The sequence below is a fragment of the Helianthus annuus genome, chromosome 2 (assembly GCF_002127325.2).
Source record: "Helianthus annuus cultivar XRQ/B chromosome 2, HanXRQr2.0-SUNRISE, whole genome shotgun sequence".
NCBI classification, from domain to species: Eukaryota; Viridiplantae; Streptophyta; class Magnoliopsida; order Asterales; family Asteraceae; genus Helianthus; species Helianthus annuus.
In genome coordinates, this window is record NC_035434.2 from 1,622,866 (window position 1) to 1,632,829 (window position 9,964).

Here is a 9,964-nt window from a genome sequence, read left to right on the forward strand (position 1 = left end):
ATTCATCCGAAAGGCATGGCTAGGGTTTTACATTTCGAGATTTTGTGCCGTGCCCTCGGATACGATCCTTCCTTATTGTTATTCCGTCGTTTTTTCCGATTGGCCAAGAATGGCGATTGGTTTACTTTTGAAGCATCTAAGGTTGATTCTGGCCTTATTTCATCTATGGTTACCACACTTGGAACTTGGAAGAATCGTTTTTTCTGGGTTTCAGACACTATTGTTCCGTTTAAAACTGTGTGGCGTCACCCGGATGCTGTTCTCAATGAACCGGAACCCCTTGAATCTGATTTAAATGATGTTTTTCTGAAATCTATTCGTAAAAGCCCTGCGAGGGTTCATCCCTTTCCTGAGCATTTGCTGGTTTTATTAGGGGTTAGTAAGTTGTGGGAAAAAGCTGACCGGGATCCGGTTCTGATGAGAGATGGCACGGGTATGCATTTTTGTTTTCTCCTTTCTTTTATCTTTCTAATTTTTGTCTCATGTTCTATCTGTTTGTTGCTTGCAGTTATGTCTGCCTTGGATTTCATCAAAAGTGATGTGTAACGCCCAAATTTCATATGTCGAAATGACTATTATCATACTATTATTTAAAAAAATTCGGGCATGACCCGTTCGTAATAAGAACAATTCCCTGTAAGACTAACGTGTAATAACTTAAAATACGACACAGCGGAAAATAAGAGCCCAAAAATTTCGTTCTTTACTAGACATAATACTTACAGGAAGGTTCCAAGACAAAAATTCATACACTCATTAAAAAGGAATTTACCACGTCCCATTATATTAATACTTCAAGACCTATATATTTTTTTTGTCAAATTATGTGACTGATCCTTCCCGTACAACCCTCGCTCTTGACTCGATCTTCAAACCTTCTTTTCTTCGTAATGATGCTAAGTCCATGCCACCTGCATTCACCACATACATATACATCGGTTAGATACAATGACATCATTCCTAAACTAGAACTACGTAATCAATAGACAGTCCGCATTCCTTCTTCCCATACTAATCCCCACGAATAAGCTTTCCGTGTACATTCGTGCATTCCAAATTCTTTAACCCTGATAACGACGTTAAAAGAATACCTGCATTCTCATTTCATACTCAAGACAATGGTTTAGTAAATTATTACTTCAACTGATTTAAACTGTATAAACACATACACGAGGTTAGTTCGCTAATAAGCAATAAATCCTATTTCAATCACATTCCTATGCATGGGACTTAATACTCAATTTGTCAACCCGTCCCCAAATCCTTTAATCTACTCGCATTCTCGCTTCGACTACCGGCTTGTGTGTTTAATGTTTCTTTACCCGTAACCCCGGGCTTAGCACTTATGGAATTGTGCACCCATTTACCCGGTTTGCACCTATTATTGCTCAACCCATTGATTTGTCTATCATAAATCCTTATTATAGACAAATAAAACATTTTTACATCTCGAACTTTCATATATCATCAATATATAAGATTTACGTATTAACAATTAACAACAACAAAACGTTTCGTCGCGTACCTAGCTCGAGTCAACGCATAGACCCGTTTTTATACCTCGCTTTATTAGCCGAAACTTTATGGCGACGCAATTATCCAAATTGCTATTCGTTCCTATGAACAAGTGACTTGCCAACCAAACATTAGTCGAATTTGTCAAATGGTATTATTACTACCATTTGGCCCGTGTGGTCTGACTGACCAAATATTGATGTTTACAAAACTTGATATTTTAATTTCAAATTCACGCATACGACCCATTTCGGATTTTACCCCGCTATTTCTTTTATTAGTTACACTATAAGCTAACCTTAACGAAAACTCATTAAATCTTAGTCATTCATGACTAAATTACCAATTTGCCCTTTTTTACTATTAACCATGGTTTTTATCGATTATATCTATTCCGACATGTACCATATCGCGTCGGAAACCACATTTCGATTTCATCATATTTATAGTTCATAAAAACAAATTCATATTCTACAAAAGATGTAAGCTTACTTACTTTGTGTCCATTAGAGCTTCTTTGCGTACTTGACCCGTTTAACCCATTCTTCTCCAAGATCCCATATAGCTTGTCAAGAGTCGAGCTATTACATCATATCCATAAGATGATTAGTTTAGCCATCTAATATCATAATAACTAGACTTTATGGATTTTATTACCACATTTATCAAGATACTAGTTTTGGGTCAGCTTGACTTTTAGAAGTCACACCACTTATAGATAAGTATATCTTTCAACTATTACATACAAACACTTTAAACACACCTTAACAACTGTAAACATTTTCCCGAAGCAATATTTAGTGTTTAGTAAATTGGTAACTAGAAAATCATATTTTTAAGTTCATAAAACACATAATTTTCATTGCTGCATTTTTCACGCAGCAGCTGTTCGGGGTCACTTTCCCCCTTTTTAATCACATAATCTGACTTCGACTTTCAAATTAGAATTGTGCTTCATTTAAATATCTTTCCAGGCATATAAAGAACACCTCCATACGATTTTTCAATGATTTTATACGATTTTTGAAATATCAGGTCAGAAACTAAATTATGTGTAAACAGCTTGCTGTCAAAACGAATTTACTAACTTTTTATGCTGTTTTGACCCACTAAATCTCATAACCAGCCTCTTATGACCAAATATGAAATGTGATATGCGAAACGACCTTTTCAACGATATAAGGCTCGTTGTCTAACTGCTAATAACGAAGGAGATACGGCATTTACAAGATGACTATCTAAGGCTGTCAAAAGTGACGAATTTACTAAATTTTCATGCTGTTTTGACCCACTAAATCTCATAACCAGCCTCTTATGACCAAATATGAAATGTAATATGCGAAACGACCTTTTCAACGATATAAGGCTTGTTGTCTAACTCCTAATAACGAAGGAGATACGGCATTTACAAGATGACTATCTAAGGCTGTCAAAAGTGACGAATTTACTAACTTTTTAACACAAACTTGAATCAATTCAAGTTTCATGTAGGCATTTTATCAAACACTTAATGTGCAACCATTTAACACATGATTCTTTAACATGTCAAGATGGTTCTTAACCCTTTAAAACTTGTAGTTTTCACTAGGATTTTCACCAAGTCTAAGCACCCTAGTAATTATTATCATCAATTGACATCAACTAACATAGATTCGAGCTAGGAACAAGTACATCAAACAAGGATTTGGACATGGGTAGAACACCCAAGTCGCCACCTTCACTCACCATTATGAGTTTCACCTTGAATCACCAAATTACTTGAACTTATTCATAAAACATAACATAAATGGTGATTTTAAAACCTCTACATTCACAATTTCATACAATTTCGTAGTTTGATCATAGTCTCACTTCATACCAAAATCATAAAATTAACTTCTACAACTTACCTCATGTGTAGAAAGTCTAGATGATTAAGAATCTAGGCCCATGCATCCGATTAGAGCCAGTTTCCCCTTTCAATTTTAAGGTTTATCTTGAATTAGGGTTTGTGCCCCTTTCTCCTCTTCTCCTGTGCGATCGTACGCACCATCACACACACTCAGTGTGTGTTTTTGAGTTTTTTTTAGTTTTATTTTATATTTCATCTTTCCATCTTTTCCAAATCAACCCCTCAAGTTTGTCATTTGTTCATAATTAACTTAATTTCCTATCCTTATTTGTTTTAACCAAGCATATAACTAGGTTTAATAACCTAGTTATTTCATTTCCTTCTTTTAAACATGGTATATACTAGTAACTGAATAATTCGAGTTTTTGGGGTGTTGTGAGGAATTGACGTTTGTGACACATCCATATTCCATAATTTGAAACTAACATCCTTTCTAGGTTCCTTCATGTCCCTATGTGAAGTGAGCGTATAATAGTACGCATTACCGTAAACATCCAAGTATCAACATTCTAACATAACTATCATTTTTATATCTCATTATCCATACTTGTCATGAGGATCAATCATTAATCTACATTTCTACCACCACTTGAACTACTTACAACCTTATGTCTAACCTTATATTTAATCTTTCACATTACTTCCTTATACTAACCCGGCATGTCGTGCAAAGAGCAACATATGAGCATTAATCAACTAGTTCCAAGTTTTCATTCAGGGTCCTTAAATCTTCCTCTTATTGACATAAATACTTTCTAAAGATGACCATTGCTAGTCGGTTATTTCATTCTATACCATATTTGTCCTACCATTCATTTCATTCATGTGTACAAATAATTCACAGATTCTTACCTTTCAATCTAGAATTAAACATTTTACTAACCTCGCCTTCATTGTATAACTTAACGATCTGCGAACCGGATTGGCCCGCTTCTGAATGAGTCCGTGTCAAGGCCGGTTCGATCCCTTCCTTTCATGAATGGCTTCCGCTCATGGGCTTCCTTCTAACAATATCTTGTTTAAATGAACACGGCCAACAAACCTAGCATCAAGGTTAGCATTTTCCGTTGGTACTTATCATTATTACATTCTTTCCAGTTTATTCTGTTTAATGTTTTAAACACCCACAATTCCTTCCTTTTTTTTAATTATTTCACCGACCCATTACAGTTGATTTTCCAAGGTCAAACTGACGTTTCTTAATTATCATGGATGTAATGAAGTACACGATTATATTTCTTTCCATTCATGCTTACATACAAGTACTTTAATACATCCTTTCCGTTCTTCTTGCAAAACTTACCCTTCCCGTCCATACTAAAGTTATTGTTCGGGTCGTAGCCCGTCATTCATTTTGACCCACAAGAGTAATTTAGTAATATACCTTTCATGTAACTTGCTCAGAGCTTATTTCTTTCAACTAAGGTTTCTTGCTACTACAATAGCTTACATCGGTTTTACCTACATAGTAAATTAAATACTTCATGCTAATTTTACTATTACTTGCTTAATAACTATCACTTGCTTCATTTAACTGTTCAGAATCCAACTGTAAAATACATTCTGACCATATGTCCACCAACTACCCATTTCTGACGTATCCTTCTCTAATCGAGCTATAAGCCCCTACTTAAAAGAAAACATAACCTTGGTACATACCTTGCACGAATCAAAACCTTTTGACTCGTTATCCATAACTTACAATGGTTATTTCTTTCCAATTGTGACAATGCATGCCCATTCGTTACACTTATCTATAAGCATAAAACTTGTCAAAATAAACATTAAGTACAAGGTTTAAATGGCGATTACCATTTAACCCACATGACTCATTCGTCCCTTTAACCATTCTTGCATACAATCATATTTGTATAGATATACATATGTTTAAGACATAACTTAAATAATATCCGCTTTTTAAAGAATATGTACTTGCTTAGTCTATAATCACTTACACATTTGAACTTTTATTTATTTATTTATTTTTTTAATTTTAATAGTTCCTTTCTATGTTTCGAATCCGTCTCGCAGATTCTAACATATCATTCATACTTTCATTCCTTTCATGTTTCGAATCCGTCTAGCGGATTCTAACATATCATTCATACTTTCATTCCTTTCATGTTTTGAATCTGTCTCGCGGATTCTAACATATCATTCATACTTTCATTCCTTTCATGTTTCGAATCCGTCTCGCGGATTCTAACATATCATTCATACTTTCATTCCTTTCATGATTCGAATCCGTCTCGCGGATTCTAACATATCATTCATACTTTCATTCCTTTCATGATTCGAATCCGTCTCGCGGATTCTAACATATCATTCATACTTTCAAATCCCTGAAAGTCTTACTTTTCTCTTCACCCTCACGTCTACCTACTACCTAATTCTAACAGACATACCTGCAACAATTATCATGGTCTCACGAACGTCATATGCTCTTGAGTACTGGCTAGGTACACAATCCACATACTAGTTTCGTGTCTTCGTGTAATCGTCACCTTATGCCCGAAGAATTAGGTTTCGGCACGTGTAACATTTTCATAACTTCATTTCCATCCTATTATTATACTTCATTAAAATTTTTCCTTCATTTGATAAATTTTACCATTACATGCACCCATATGCTAAATTTACGTACCTGGGTCAATATGTCTTATTACATGCCTTGGTGCCGGTCCTAGACCACATTCACAGATCATCCCTTCGAAGCAATTGCGCTTACCCTTCACATATTATACTATTAGTTTCCTTCAAATACATAATTTAATACATACTTACATTCGCTTTTAACTTTAGGCCTTGATCGAGTCTTGGATTGTACGGGTTACTTGTCACAAGAGCACACAGGTTTGAGTTCAAGTATTCACCTCCTTCTACTTGATTTCCCTCAAACCAGGGCTCTGATACCAACTTGTAACGCCCAAATTTCATATTTCGAAATGACTATTATCATACTATTATTTAAAAAAATTCGGGCATGACCCGTTCGTAATAAGAACAATTCCCTGTAAGACTAACGCGTAATAACTTAAAATACGACACAGCGGAAAATAAGAGCCCAAAAATTTCGTTCTTTACTAGACATAATACTTACAGGAAGGTTCCAAGACAAAAATTCATACACTCATTAAAAAGGAATTTACCACGTCCCATTATATTAATACTTCATGACCTATATATTTTTTTTTTGTCAAATTATGTGACTAATCCTTCCCGTACAATCCTCGCTCTTGACTCGATCTTCAAACCTTCTTTTCTTCGTAATGATGCTAAGTCCATGCCACCTGCATTCACCACATACATATACATCGGTTAGATACAATGACATCATTCCTAAACTAGAACTACGTAATCAATAGCCAGTCCGCATTCCTTCTTCCCATACTAATCCCCACGAATAAGCTTTCCGTGTACATTCGTGCATTCCAAATTCTTTAACCCTGATAACGACGTTAAAAGAATACCTGCATTCTCATTTCATACTCAAGACAATGGTTTAGTAACTTATTACTTCAACTGATTTAAACTGTATAAACACATACACGAGGTTAGTTCGCTAATAAGCAATAAATCATATTTCAATCACATTCCTATGCATGGGACTTAATACTCAATTTGTCAACCCGTCCCCAAATCCTTTAATCTACTCGCATTCTCGCTTCGACTACCGGCTTGTGTGTTTAATGTTTCTTTACCCGTAACCCCGGGCTTAGCACTTATGGAATTGTGCACCCATTTACCCGGTTTGCACCTATTATTGCTCAACCCGTTGATTTGTCTATCATAAATCCTTATTATAGACAAATCAAACATTTTTACATCTCGAACTTTCATATATCATCAATATATAAGATTTACGTATTAACAATTAACAACAACAAAACATTTCGTCGCGTACCTGTCTCGAGTCAACGCATAGACCCGTTTTTATACCTCGCTTTATTAGCCGAAACTTTATGGCGACGCAATTATCCAAATTGCTATTCGTTCCTATGAACAAGTGACTTGCCAACCAAACATTAGTCGAATTTGTCAAATGGTATTATTACTACCATTTGGCCCGTGTGGTCTGACTGACCAAATATTGATGTTTACAAAACTTGATATTTTAATTTCAAATTCACGCATACGACCCATTTCGGATTTTACCCCGCTATTTCTTTTATTAGTTACACTATAAGCTAACCTTAACGAAAACTCATTAAATCTTAGTCATTCATGACTAAATTACCAATTTGCCCTTTTTTACTATTAACCATGGTTTTTATCGATTATATCTATTCCGACATGTACCATATCGCGTCGGAAACCACATTTCGATTTCATCATATTTATAGTTCATAAAAACAAATTCATATTCTACAAAAGATGTAAGCTTACTTACTTTGTGTCCATTAGAGCTTCTTTGCGTACTTGACCCGTTTAACCCATTCTTCTCCAAGATCCCATATAGCTTGTCAAGAGTCGAGCTATTACATCATATCCATAAGATGATTAGTTTAGCCATCTAATATCATAATAACTAGACTTTATGGATTTTATTACCACATTTATCAAGATACTAGTTTTGGGTCAGCTTGACTTTTAGAAGTCACACCACTTATAGATAAGTATATCTTTCAACTATTACATACAAACACTTTAAACACACCTTAACAACTGTAAACATTTTCCCGAAGCAATATTTAGTGTTTAGTAAATTGGTAACTAAAAAATCATATTTTTAAGTTCATAAAACACATTATTTTCATTGCTGCATTTTTCACGCAGCAGCTGTTCGGGGTCACTTTCCCCCTTTTTAATCACATAATCTGACTTCGACTTTCAAATAAGAATTGTGCTTCATTTAAATATCTTTCTAGGCATATAAAGAACACCTCCATACGATTTTTCAATGATTTTATACGATTTTTGAAAGATCAGGTCAGAAACTAAATTATGTGTAAACAGCTTGCTGTCAAAACGAATTTACTAACTTTTTATGCTGTTTTGACCCACTAAATCTCATAACCAGCCTCTTACGACCAAATATGAAATGTGATATGCGAAACGACCTTTTCAACGATATAAGGCTCGTTGTCTAACTCCTAATAACGAAGGAGATACGGCATTTACAAGATGACTATCTAAGGCTGTCAAAACGAATTTACTAACTTTTTATGCTGTTTTGACCCACTAAATCTCATAACCAGCCTTTTATGACCAAATATGAAATGTAATATGCGAAACGACCTTTTCAACGATATAAGGCTTGTTGTCTAACTCCTAATAACGAAGGAGATACGGCATTTACAAGATGACTATCTAAGGCTGTCAAAAGTGACGAATTTACTAACTTTTTAACACAAACTTGAATCAATTCAAGTTTCATGTAGGCATTTTATCAAACACTTAATGTGCAACCATTTAACACATGATTCTTTAACATGTCAAGATGGTTCTTAACCCTTTAAAACTTGTAGTTTTCACTAGGATTTTCACCAAGTCTAAGCACCCTAGTAATTATTATCATCAATTGACATCAACTAACATAGATTCGAGCTAGGAACAAGTACATCAAACAAGGATTTGGACATGGGTAGAACACCCAAGTCGCCACCTTCACTCACCATTATGGGTTTCACCTTGAATCACCAAATTACTTGAACTTATTCATAAAACATAACATAAATGGTGATTTTAAAACCTCTACATTCACAATTTCATACAATTTCGTAGTTTGATCATAGTCTCACTTCATACCAAAATCATAAAATTAACTTCTACAACTTACCTCATGTGTAGAAAGTCTAGATGATTAAGAATCTAGGTCCATGCATCCGATTAGAGCCAGATTCCCCTTTCAATTTTAAGGTTTATCTTGAATTAGGGTTTGTGCCCCTTTCTCCTCTTCTCCTGTGTGATCGTCCGCACCATCACACACACTCAGTGTGTGTTTTTGAGTTTTTTTTTTATTTTTATTTTATATTTCATCTTTCCATCTTTTCCAAATCAACCCCTCAAGTTTGTCATTTGTTCATAATTAACTTAATTTCCTATCCTTATTTGTTTTAACCAAGCATATAACTAGGTTTAATAACCTAGTTATTTCATTTCCTTCTTTTAAACATGGTATATACTAGTAACTGAATAATTCGAGTTTTTGGGGTGTTACATGATGACACTTCGGACGTGGTTTTTGGGGATGTTCCCGTTGTTCCTGATGAGAATGTTGTGGTTAAAGGTACCGAGCAAAGGTTTGAAGGTGGTGGGTATGTTAGTGTGTCGAATGTTAAAGGTTTCTCTAAGCCTCTTGCCCCCAAGACTTCGACCCGGCGATCTACTCGTCGTTTGAAAGCTGCTCCTCAATCCACCTCTACTGAACCGGTGGAGTTGAGTGATGATGTTGAAGAGTCTGAGGACCAAGGTGTTGAGGCGGGTTCTGAAAGGGAGAGGAAGTTAGTTGTTCATGGCAAAAAGGATTCAACCAGAAAGGTTGCTGCTACACTTGTTCAAGGTTCTTCGAGTATGGACGTTGAAGGGTTGGATCCTGATACAGTTTATGTGCCAAGC

At 35.2% G+C, this 9,964-nt stretch overlaps 1 long non-coding RNA gene across 3 annotated transcripts; it reads right to left on the reverse strand.

The window, feature by feature from the left end:
• Positions 1–680: 680 nt before the first annotated feature.
• LOC110908535 lies at positions 681–9,339 on the reverse strand. 3 transcript variants are annotated; one of them, XR_002574699.2, is made up of 4 exons: positions 9,186–9,339; positions 7,797–7,881; positions 6,051–7,402; positions 966–2,096 (listed from the first exon to the last, which is right to left on the reverse strand). It is a non-coding gene; the product is annotated as an uncharacterized LOC110908535 (long non-coding RNA). The 3 variants fall into 3 exon arrangements; XR_004872603.1 differs by lacking the exons at positions 6,051–7,402; positions 7,797–7,881; positions 9,186–9,339 and adding an exon at positions 3,405–3,742 and having other exon boundaries at positions 681–2,096; XR_004872602.1 differs by lacking the exon at positions 966–2,096 and having other exon boundaries at positions 6,464–7,881; positions 9,186–9,312.
• Positions 9,340–9,964: the final 625 nt, after the last annotated feature.